Genomic DNA, 13,793 nt, shown 5'->3' on the forward strand with positions numbered 1-13,793 from the left:
TATATTTTGACAATGATTTATCATGGTTTACTCGAATTGTGAAACTCACCAACTATTCGTAGTTGACCCGTTTTCTCACATGTTTTTCAGGTACAATTAAGATGAAGTGATTGCTTACGTGCTAAGTGCTTGATGTGTGTAAGATTTGCGTGCGGGATGTTAGGACATTATAACAAATAGAATTATGTATCGTATTGTATGATGTGTGTATCACTTAGACGGTAATGAAATATGAGATAATGTAATTTGAAGTATATTAATATATTCAGTTTTCTTTATAAACAATGTGGTTGATATCAGAGGTGTCTGTGGCGCCCCGGTTACGTTTCCGCTGCGGTTACGGGGTGTTACAGAACTTGGTATCAGAGCCATTGGTTATAAAGAATTAGGATGTCTTTAAAAGATACCTAAAATATAACCAGTAGCTCAAGTATTATAGGATCTGAATATCAACTAATAATTTATAGTGACGAGATCTGGATGAACTTGGATGGACAAGTGAGTTATTATTGTCCGGAACATAATAACAGACTTGTCCGCACGAGGGAGTTCAGGGGAAGTCACGGGGTACATTAATAGGTAAAAATGGCAACATATGTGTAAAGTATATAATATTATTTATGCGTGCTAATGTGTATATATATATATGTGTGCATATCTTATGGGTACATGTATTGAGAAATAAGACCCGGATAAGGAACCGGGGGATGAAATAATAAAAGTACCGAGGATGCTGAAATTCCTAGAGCATCGGTTGATGATAAGTCTGACTTATCGGGCCATTGTTATGATAGTACCAAGTTAGATCTCCCGTTTGACATTAACCCGAAATATCTAGTAACCGTCACTCCCAACCAAAATTGATAAATCCCTTACCCTACCAACACCGGTACCATATATCCTAATAACCCCCTATGTTCACCAGAACCGCCGACCCTCACGTACGGACGGACCTGTACCTGAACCCATTCTTATTCCATTAAGGTAAATAAATAAATAAATAATATAAATAATAATAATAATAAATTTGATAATAAATGAGCAGATAAAAATAATATATAGAAATATATATGTGTATTTCTCACTCTCAAACATATGAGACATATCACCTCTAGATCGAGAATCACCGATTTTAGTGAACCTAGAACGCCTGAGGACATTTACTGAGCAAGTGATAGAGTTTCCGAAAATAGTAATTGATAATATTTGAAGGCAACATGGGTTGCGCGATTACCTTGAACCTTGCAACTCCCTATGTTATCCTTACATCCGTTAGATGCCTATACCCATGTATACTCGAATAGAATGATTACCCATACACAAAGAGGTGTTGGAATCATTATAGCATAGTTGGTTGTTCGTTCGTAGGTGGTATACCGTGTATGCCGGATATACAAATAGACATGGATATTATAACTCCGTGGTACGTAATCGTTTGGTGCTCACGGTGAGCATGTATCGGTTATACTGACATGCAGAATAATATTGAAATCAAGCATATTAAACATTAATCTTTGTTGAGAAAGATCTATATGTCAGTTGGTGACAAGGGTTATGAAACATATTTAAACGTTAACCGATGTCAGGTTAAGTCCCTATCTTATTATATTTGTGGGACATATATACTAGATACTGGTATGTGTAATATGTATGATAATATTTGGTGTGTATGTGTACCTGCTGTTATGATTGAGCTGGTAACGAGTTATACGGTGAGAATAGTATTGATTACTGCGTACGGGATGGGTACGGCAGAATGACATAAAAAGAGTAACTCCAATGATGGAGATTGATATGATTCAGTTGATTGCTCAAAGATAGCAGATGATGATACCGAATGTCGTATCACAGATCACTGCTAGTGTTGATGCAAATGTGATCGCAGAATTATAGATTGAGCAATCACATGAATATGAATATGAATATTTTAATTCTTAGTGTTATTACTAAGAGTGATAATGTCCCACCGAATACTATTATGACTACAAGTATTAGTTATAAACTAAACATGAATAGTAGTCGTAATGGATTAGATCCGGTATGAAGGATATGTTTGTTGGTTGTGTTAAGGAAATCATTAATAGTTTACTGATGGTAAAGGGAGGGATAGATTAGTGAGTGGATAGAAAAGATCGAAATGGTTAAGGATATTGGTAAGAGTCTAGAACATTGTGTAGTGAAATATGCTACAGATATGTTGGTAGATTATGTTGTATCGTGATGGAACACGATGGTACAAAATTATAGTTAGAAAATTATTACTCAGATGATATGGTCGGAATTTAAAATTCTTGGGCTAGAGCACTTTTATTCGAGTAATTAAGTTTAGAGATTGGAAACTGAGCTATGGAAGATAGAAATGTTGTGTGCTGATCACTTGGAACACGCTAATCGTTTGAAGGAATTGTCATGTCTGGTAACATGGCTAATTACTCCTGAAACTAAGCGAAGTGAGCGCTATATTGGGGACTAACTCCATCGATAAGGAGTATAGTCAATCCTGTAAAATATACAACCTTTGGAAGGGTTGTGTCACAAGCCAGCATTGATATATTTGACTCTATGGGAAGCGGACTGGAAGGACGTTAGGTGAGACGTCGAGTGTTAAAGAAGAGAAATGATAAAGGTATAGTGCAAGATAGGCTTTTGAATAAGTAGGTATGTCCTACAACCCAGAATTATACTAAGACTAGTTCTGGTGTAAAAACATGAACCGCATGAAGGGTCCTTCCCTAAATGTGGAAAATATGGTTATCGGCAGAAAGAAGAATGTCGAGTGATAGTGGGCCACATGTATGGTAAAGATGGACGTAATGCCCCAATTGTAGAACCAATTGAAGCCTTGTGAACCGGCAACCCCAACCCATTCGTGTACAACCACTCCGAACCCAACAGCTTCAATAACAATCCATCCAAAGACATCAAATTATGCCAAACAGTTGTACTTGCTAAGAATGTGGCAGTACAGAACGTTTCAAGAGAAATTGCCCAAAGTTGAACCAATGTGTCGTTGGAAGACGAACCTCATGACAAGCACCAACCTCTGATCAAGCAAGGAGCCGTGCTTTTGTGAGTAATTCGAATAAAGCACGTCATGATCCAAAGGTGGTATTAAGTACGTTGTAGTTTTAAATCAATAGGCTTCAGCGATATTTTTACGGTCGTCGATAGAAGTTAGTTCCTGTTAACCTCCTATCGTTTGGAAAGATACCGATTAGTGAAACTACAGAACCCTATACTATAGAATCGCTAACGGTAAATCCCTAATGGTTAACTAAATTGTTCGGAATTGTCCTATTATTCTGAACGATTAACCTTTCCTTATTGACCTACGACCAGTAAAGTTAAGAAGTTTTGACGTAATAGTGGGAATGGATTGGTTAGCACGTAACAATGTGGAAATAAACTGTGAAAAGAAAATCGTCAAGATCCGGGTGTCGGATGACGAAGAGGTGTTAGTGCAAGGAGAGAAGTCGGGCACAATGATACCATTTATATCCCACCTCAAGGTGTTGAAATATTTACGCCAGGGATGCGTGGCGTATCTCGCGAGCTTGACGGCCACAGATTCTGAGGAGAAACGGGTGGATGATATCCCGGTGGTACGCAAATTTCCACAAGTTTTCCCAGAAGAACTTCCTGGATTACCGCCAAACCGACGGGTCGAATTCAGAATCGATTTAATGCCTCAAGCTGGCCCTGTTGCTAAGGCACCCTACCGACTTGCACCGTCCGAGATGCAAGAATTATCCAATCAGTTGCAAGAATTATTGGATAAGGTTTTATACGACCTAGTTAGTCACCATGGGGTGCACCAGTGTTATTTGGGAAATGAAGGACGGAAGTGTTAGGATATGTATTGATTAGAGAGAATTGAATAAAGTGACGATCAAGAATAGGTATTCACTTCTTCGAAGTAAATGATCTGTTTAACCAACTGCAAGGGGCGATTTATTTTTAGAAAATTGATCTTAGATATAGTCATCACCAAATGAAAAATCCAAGAGGAGGACGTTGCAACAACAGCGTTTCGGACTCGTTACGGCCATTATGAATTCTTATTTATGCCTTTCGGGCTAACAAATGCGCCGGCAGTGTTCATGGACCTCATGAATCGAGTCTGTAAACCCTACCTCGACAAATTCGTCATCGTGTTTATTGACGATATTTTGATCTACTCGAAAAGTAAAGAAGAGCACGAGCAACACTTAAGAATAATTTTAGAACTTCTGAATCAGGAGAAGTTGTATGCAAAATTCCCCAAGTGTAACTTCTGGTTACAAGAAGTGCAATTCCTCGGTCACGCTGTAAACCATCAAGGAATACACGTTGATCCGAGTTAGGTAGAAACCATTAAAATTGGCAGTCACCCAAGGCGCCAAAGGAAATGCGCCAATTTTTAGGACTAGCCGGAGACTATCAGCGGTTTATTGAAGAATTTTTAGCATTACCCAACTCATAATCCTTTGTACGACGCAAATGTACAAATTTTATAGATGAAAAGAGACCGCAGTCTCATATTCATCGAAGATGGGTCGAGTTGTTAAGCGATTATGACTGTGACATCCGTTATCACCCCGGCAAGGCTAACGTCGTAGCCGATGCCATGAGTAGGAAAGATCGGGTTAAGCCATTGCGAGTGCGAGCGCTGGGGATGATAGTCCAGTCGAACCTTTCGGACCTGATTCGAGTCGCTCAACGTGAGGCGTTGAAAGAGGAACAATTGGAAAATGAGGGACTTTACGGCAATGAGAAGAATTTCGAACAGCGCGTGGACGAGATTCTCTATTTCAAAAATCGGGTTTGGATCCCGACCCTCCATGACCTTCGTGAATTAATCATGGACGAAGCGCATAGATCGAAATATTCCATACATCCGGGATCGGATTAGACTATTGATGATACGAATATCTGAAAGGATTTTATTAATGGCCGAGTTTGGAGAAAGATATGGTTACGTATGTTGGTGAATAATTAAGTTATGCAAGAAATAAGGCTGCACACCGAAAATCCTAGGGAACGCCACAACGACAGAAAATTCGCCAATGATAGTGGGAATAGATTACAATGGATTTCGGGACGCAAATTCCCAATATACATCAAAGGCATGATGTAAATTGGGTAATCGCGGATCGATTAACCAATCCTCGCATTTCATCCCATTCCATGACGATTACCACAATGAATTCTCGCCCAAATTCCTGATGATGAAATGGTATCTCGTCGTGGAGTACCATTTTCAATTATCTCAGATTGAAATAGTCATCCTACTTCCATTAGTGGAAGGCGGGGAAGGAAGCATCGAGAGCTTGAAGCTTTCTATGGGTGAAGTAATTATCACCAATTTGTTGAATTGAAAATGGGCGTCAATCAAGCCATAAGATTTGAATTGATTCGAGAAACAACCAATCGGATTTATAATATTTAAGATAAGTTGAAAGCAGCGCGAGATTGGCAAATGATTTATGCCAACACTCATAGGAAACCATTGTCACTGGAAAGAGGTGACAAGGCATTTTTAAGGCATCACCTTAGAGAGGTGATATGAGGTTTGGCAAAACCGAAAATAGCTCTTTAATATATTGGACCTCATGAGACTATCTCCATGATTGGTCATTTAGTTTATCGATTAAAGTACTCCAGGGGCTAAGTACTATACATGATGTTTTGCCATGTATACGGATTGAAAAGTACCTAAGCGACGAGGCAACGAGAGTACTAGTAATGGAGGTACTCATAGAAAACATTCTTGATATCATAAATAATTCCGTAGAGATAGTAGACGGGAAAACTAAACAGTTTGGACACACCAAGCGTTATTGATTAAGATTAAGAGGAATTCACAGCGAAGACCAGATTATACCTGGTAACGCGAGGGTGAATTCTGAAGGAAAAACCCCCACCTTTCTCTCGGAAGGGGATAGTAGGCGTGTAAAATTTCGAGGACGAAATTTCTTAACGGGGGGAGAATGTAACGATTCCGACTAAACCAGGTATACCCTAACCGGTAGACAATAGTTACGTTGTATTTAATATCGGGTACATGAATTACCATAGTAATTATACGAGAATACATGGTTCACTGTATTGATTGTACGTGAATATATAATTCATCGTATTAAATATGCGATTAATCGATCGATAGTTATTGAAAACCGAACGAATCGAGGGTTCAATTATAGACGATATCTATAATATTTAGTGATTTTACGAAGCATTAATGCTTCAGGATAAGTAAAGTACGGCACAGAAAAAGAATTTCGATTTAATGATACGTCGGTACATTAAACGAAACCTTCAATACCAAACCGAGCAAGAGATGATCGATTAAGCCGAAAAAGATGCGCAATAATTAATAATATGATGTTTTAAGTTAATAAATGTCATGGTTTAAGTTTTTAAAGTTTTTAAATCGGTTTTAAATAAATTTCATTTTTTAAGCCGAAATCGATCGTTTTAGCCTCGTTTTAAGCCGAATTAGACATTTAACCGAAAAACGAACTGAACCAGATTATCCAAAACATTATCTGGATTTCGAGAATCCAAACATGTGGCTAGAAATGGAAAGGTGGGTCCCACCCCACCCCTCCTTATTTCCGATCGGACCCCAAAGGGTCTCACCCCATTCCTTCATTTCTTTTTTTTTATCCACCATTGCAAGATCTTCATTTCCTCTCAACATCATGAACTAAAAACCGAGAATTTTAGAAAGAAAACCAAGGTAAAAAGTCGAGTTATTTACGTTTCCATCTTCGTTTCTTGAGTTTATTTGCAAGAAAATGAGGTTTCAAAGATGAAAACCGATTCTTGCATGATCAAGTGATGTATACGGGTTATACGAGGGATCTTGGTCCAAGAAAGGGGTTAAACGAACCAAAAACGAATTTTTACGGTTTAAACTTTAGTTTTGAAACAATAACCGAAACTATAGTGTAAGAGGCTTGAATGTGAGTGTAACTTGCTTGGTATTGTGGTATGTTGGTTGTAGGTTCTGTATTTAGTGGTAGATAAGGCGGAAAAACGAGTTTGTAGCTTGTAGTGGCGGAAAACAAAAGGTATATTCGGTTTATGTTCGGTTATGGAATTTTGGACAGATTGTGGATGGTTTAGAGTTGGGTCATGAACTTTTACAGGGATGTTCTACACATGAAAATAAGAGTTCTGTGAAATTTTGGTAATTTTTGGACAAAGGATGAATATTTGGTGAATTTAATGCTCGGTTTTGGCTAAAAATGGTGAAAAATAGTTAAATATCATGAAAAATTCTGGAAAATTGCAGATAATCTTTAATAACATGTATATATCACACACAAAATTTTAGGTCAGTTGGAGAAGTCTAAGTAGGCTTTTCGTTTAAACGAGTTGTAGGGTTTTCTAGCTCGGTTTTAGTGAAAATGGCATGTTAAAGAAGATTTTGGTTCTGGAAAAATTACAGGGGACTATGTGGATGGCTGGGGTCATCCAGGAAAAATTTGAGATTTTTCTAAGGTCGTTTGGTATTTACGACATATTTAGTGTTTAAATGGTGTTTAAAAATAGATAAATAAATTTTAAATATAAAAATTAATTCTGGAAATATTTTTATAAAATTCCCCACTGTCAAAAAGTGATTTTTGCAAAATTTCAAGATCCGAGATTAAACGGATAATTATTTGTGCAAAAACAAACTTTTAAGGCTTAAAACGCGTAAACCGGTAAAGTTCGCCTAAGCGAGCTGACTGGTGTATAAAAACCCTAAAAATGAACTATTTTCATATAATTGAGTTAAACAAGTAAAAATGAATCATCCGAAAATAATTCGGATGATTTAGGTAATTTTACTCGATTTAACAGTTTCCGGTGCGCTAAAGACGGAAACGGGTCCCGCGGCCAAACGGGGCGTCTAAACCGAGCTCTAATTTCACAACATTAATTAAATTATCAGTCATCAACTATTTTCGGGTCGTGTGTGACCAAACTCATTTTTGAAACGTAAAAACGGATAACCGTGCTAGGCACGCAAAACGGGAAAAAACGACTAATAGAAATTTGACTAGAGAACTCTAAACGATATCACAATCTGAGTCCGGAGAAGTGTTTCTGGGTTAACATTGCCCCCGGAACGGGTACAGTACTGGGTTAACAGTGTCCCCAGATGTACCGGTTAACACGGTTAAAGTTATATTAATAATGAGTGTATAGTAACGATCGTAGGGATCATATTACAGATTGGACGTGTTAACTGATAATGATTGTTGTTACCTGCTTGCATGTGCTAAGGTGAGTTTCACGAGCCCCTTTTTCTGAATTGTTTTTAAATATTTTCCCGGGGCGGAAGCATGTTACTACTGAAATGTTTAAGTACATACTGAACGCATGGACTTGCGTGTATTTATAAATATTTGATTTTACGGGAATCGTACGGAATGGGTACAGTACTGGGTTAACAGTGTCCCCAGATGTCGCTAGAAGTGTTTCTGGGTTAACATTGCCCCCGGAATGGGTACAGTACTGGGTTAACAGTGTCCCCAGATGTCCCTAGAATTGTTTCTGGGTTAACATTGCCCCCGGAATGGGTACAGTACTGGGTTAACAGTGTCCCCAGATGTCCCTAGGAGTGTTTCTGGGTTAACATTGCCCCCGGAACAGGTACAGTACTGGTTTAACAGAGGTTTCACTTGTGGGCTCAGCATAATTACATCGATAAATATTATATTTTGACAATGATTTATCATGGTTTACTCGACTTGTGAAACTCACCAACTATTCGTAGTTGACCCGTTTTCTCACATGCTTTTCAGGTACAATTAAGATGAAGTGATTGCTTACGTGCTAAGTGCTTGATGTGTGTAAGATTTGCGTGCGGGATGTTAGGACATTATAACAAATAGAATTATGTATCGTATTGTATGATGTGTGTATCACATAGACGGTAATGAAATATGAGATAATGTAATTTGAAGTATATTAATATATTCAGTTTTGTTTATAAACAATGTGGTTGATATCAGAGGTGTCTGTGGCGCCCCGGTTACGTTTCCGCTGCGGTTACGGGGTGTTACATCTAATGCAGTTGAAGTTCAACCAGATGCTCCAACTGAAGAATCTCATGTTGTCTCTCCAGTTGCTATTGATAATGTTTCTACTTCTTCTGATGATGATCAAGCTGAAATTCAAGTTATTGATCTTGACAGTGATAATGTTTCATCTCCCGAGTTGGGTGAACATTACACTAACTTATTTGATAATGTTGTTGTTCCTAAGAATCCCACTCTTCGGATTCATGGATATCATCCACAGGAAAACAACATTGGTGAACTTGATGTGGGTGTTCGTACACGTCATCAAGTTGCTTCGTCAAGTGACAATAACACATTGTGTGCTTACACTAACTTACATTCTTCGGGAATTGTAAATCTTGCTAAATTCAATTGCTTTCTATCTCAAGTTGAGCCAACGACAGCTCGTAAGGCGCTTGAAGATCCTTCTTGGTAGAAGCTATGCAAGAGGAATTACAGCAATTTGCACGTTTGGTGTTTGGGACTTAATAGACAAACCTGCTAGAGTCAAGAAAGCCATTCCGACTAAGTGGGTATTTAAGTGTAAGAAGGACGATCGAGGGGTGATTGTCAGAAACAAAGCACGTCTAGTGGTGCAAGGTTTTTATCAGCAAGAGGGTATTGATTACACAGAGGTATATGCTCCAGTTGCAAGATTAGAGTCGATTCGAATCTTGGCTTATGCAGCTTATAAGAATATCAAGGTTTATCAAATGAATGTTAAGAGTGCTTTTCTCAATGATGAATTACACGAGGAAGTGTTTGTCCAACAACCACATGGTTTTGAAGATCCTGATTATCCAGACCGTGTTTACCGTTTAAACAAGGCTCTGTATGGTCTACATCAAGCCCCGAGAGCTTGGTATGGCACGCTCGCCGACCATCTGACTGATAATGGCTTCAAACGAGGAACTGTTGACTGCACTTTATTTCATAAAACTATTGGTGATGATATTCTTCTAGTCCAGAATTATGTTGACGATATTATTTTTGGGTCTACAAACGACACATTGTGTAAGGAGTTCGAGAAGTCCATGCAAACAAAGTTCGAGATGAGTTCGATGGGAGAGATGAAATTCTTTTTAGGGTTGCAGGTTCACCAGTCTGCTCACGGTATTTTTATTCATTAGACTAAGTACGTGAATGACGTCTTGAGCCGATTCAAGATCTCTGCCGGAAAAAATCCCTTCTACTCCTCTTCCAGTGGGTCACAATTTATCACCGGATGATTTGGAGGATACCGTTGATCCGACCCTTTATCGTGCTATGATTGGTTCTCTAATGTATTTAACGGCTTCTCGCCCTGATATTATGTTTGCTGTTTGTCTTTGTGCTAGGTATCAAGAAAGTCCACGAGTGACTCACCTAGCTGCAGTCAAGAGAATTCTTCATTATTTGAGGGGTAATCCAGACATCGGGTTGTGGTACCCCAAGGATGATACTTTCATTCTTACTGCCTACTCAGACTCAGATTATGAAGGATGCAAGATCAATTTCAAATCAACGACTGCGGGTTGTCAATTCTTAGGAAACCGGCTTGTTTCCTAGCAGTGTAAGAAGCAGACAACGGTCTCCACTTCAACCGCCGAAGCTGAATATGTTGCAGCCTCGAGTTGCTGTTCCCAGTTTTTGTGGATACACCAACATCTTCGCGACTACGGTTTGAAGTTTCTTACTACTCCCATCTTGATTGATAATTCTGATGCAATTAGTATCACCAAGAATCCCGTACAACATTCTAAAACGAAACATATCGAAATTCGATATCATTTTATACGGGATTGTTATGAAAATAATTTAATTGATCTTGAGAAAGTACACACAGATTTTCAAAAAGCCGATCTATTTACCAAAGCGTTTGATAAAACACGTTTTAACTTTTTGCTTGGTTTAAACGGATTGAAGACCCTCGCTGATATCCTTAAACAAGGATGACTATTTTTATTTTCTGTCATATCTTTCTTTTAAAATTTATTTTGGTTTTAGGGGGTGAAAATCTAGAAAAATACAAAAAGAGTGTGCTTTCGTTTTGTATAGATAAAATCCAAAAACATTAAAATTTTCAAAATTAAAAAGAAACAATTTGTGATTTCTGTTCTTTAATGTTTTTCCTTTAAATATTAAGAAAAACCAAAAACATTTTAAAATTTTGAAAAACTTAAGTTAACTGGGGCGATTAAATTTATCTTTATTTTGTTTTATGCTCCTCAAAATTTTGAGGTTTTGAAGCAAAAAGAGAACATGATAATACATTGATTATCTTGACCCCAAATTCAGTAAAAAGTAAGCTTAAAAGACTGTGTGCTTAATTGCATTGGTGCATTGGTAGGTATTAAAACAACCAAGTAGAGTAAAGTATGTGATATAAATATAAAGATACGCCAAATTGAAAGGGGTGTTAGTCTCTAGCAAAAGTCTTGGTGAGGATGGCAGAAATGTAAAAACCAGTCATACTCAAGCCTTATATTTGTTGATCACCCAAAAACAAAATAAAACAAATAACAAGCGTTAAGATTCTAGACACTGTGAGTCTTTATGCGGCTTAACCATCTGGGTATTCATAAGCATGAATATTTCACTAGATTTCTAGAGCAAACCCAAAGTCATTAAACTTGATCACCGATGTACTTCGTACAATTTAAATTACTGACTTGATCAAAATCCGCTGTTAGTCATACAATTGTTCCTCCCTTGCGTGCGTCTTAATACCATTAAGAAAAGGACCCCAGGGGATACAATGTATGTAAGCCGACAGATGGACTTGTGCATACTCACTCATAGTAAAGGAAACTTGATGCATTGCTCAAAATTTCTACAATTGGTATCAAAAATTTTGATCAACAATATAATGGTTTAAGTCAAGTTAGGGTGATTTGGCAAAAATCAAATTAAGCTTGAACCGAGATTAGAGGCTGATAGTTTCTGATATTTTGTGCTTTAATTGAACAATTTAAATCATATCACAAAAATACTTGAATGTGTGTTATTAGATTTATGTGGACAACAATACCAATGACCGACTTATCGCCAGTCATAATATTGCTGAAATATAAAATTGTGATGGAAGGGCAATTTGGTCAATATGATTCTCTGCTCAAACTCAACAAAAATACAAAAATATGTACTGTTTTTGATAAAATCATTGAAAAACACAAAAAGATGGTTTATTTTAAAGGATTGGATATTTTTTTGTAAATACATTCTTTAATTCTTTAAATTTTTTTACAAAATACCAAAAATATTTTCGTCTTCTTTATACAAAATACTTACATTTTTTTTAAGTTATGTTTCGGAAATCTGAAACATTTTTAACGTATTTGGTTGTCGGGATAAAAAGGGTTTCTCGATAATTTGATTTATTCATTTATTTAATACTTTAATTAATTCATTAATTTATTCATTTAATTATTTAATTTAAAAATTAAATAAAAGAATTTAATTCGCTATAATTCAATTCGTTATTTATGAATAACGAACAAGGTGATTCTTTAGGGAACTAGCTTCTGGTTCGCTAACCTAATTCGCTTCCGCACTCTATAACGAATCATCCCTTCGTTATGCATATTTAACGAATCATGACACGAATCATGTCTTGATTCGCTACCTTTAATTTAACGAATCAAGTAGCGATTCGTCTACATAAGGTAACGAATTGAGTTAGCGAATGGGCTAATTCGCTAACCTTATGTTAAACGAATCGTCTGATTCATACAAGTTGTACCTAGGGTTACGTGCATTGATATATAAGACAAGAAAATGAATAGTATTCCACTGTTCGCCTTCTTACTTCATCTTTAAGAATCTATTCAAATTCTCTCTGAAATTTCTACCTTTTCGTTTGGATACTTCAAAGATCTATATGAGTTTCTATGGTGTAACTGATCTTGGCGATATCATTTTCGTCAAAAATGGCCATGTGTTGACTGCTGAATTATGAAATTTTAGGGGTTTAAGGGTTTTGAACTTTTGAAACTCACCTGTGTATAATTTATGTTCATAATTGTATGATTTTGATGTCATTATGATCGGATTCACATTCCGATACCCATGGTGGGCTTCAATCATGATTTGACTGTTATTTGTCGGGTTAATTGTTGTTTTGTGTTATTTGGTGTTTACTGTTGGTTCGTTTAACCCTCAGTACAACTAGGTATTGATTCTCAATCTCATCCACCTAAGCTTACTAGTGTGATTCCGAGCTCAACGAGCTGATTATCCTGATGTTTCAACGATGGTTATGGCCCAATTGTATTTGGGTTTATGATGTTGACTATTGTTGTTCATTCTAATTTTGACTTTGACTTTGTGAAGTCAATGAATAAGTCTTATTTATGGCCATTCGTTAGTCTTAGCGAATTGGAACTGTTTCGTGTCCAATTCGTTAAGATTTTACACGAACTAGCTTAGCGAATAAAATGCTACACGAATCAGATTTGGATTCGCTTAAAATATAACGAACTAGTGTGTAGTTCGTCAAAATTAAATAGTGATTCGCTAGGTTCAGTTCGTTAAGGTATTTACTTGATAGCGAATCGCCTGATTCGTTATCTTAGTATAACGAATCAATGTGATTCTTAACGAATGACATTTAAAAAAAAAAAAACTTTATGTAAATAACTTAATTCCATATATTTTTGATTATATATATCCTAATTTCTAGTCTCATATTCGATTTTATTTATACAGTGAATCATGGCTGGTCAAGAACAACAATAACAACCGCCACAGGAACAACCGTCACAGGAACAACCTCCA

Source organism: Bidens hawaiensis, unplaced genomic scaffold (assembly GCF_021521415.1).
Source record: "Bidens hawaiensis isolate Kalapana, Puna unplaced genomic scaffold, B.hawaiensis_p1.1 tig00003857_1, whole genome shotgun sequence".
Taxonomy (NCBI): domain Eukaryota; kingdom Viridiplantae; phylum Streptophyta; class Magnoliopsida; order Asterales; family Asteraceae; genus Bidens; species Bidens hawaiensis.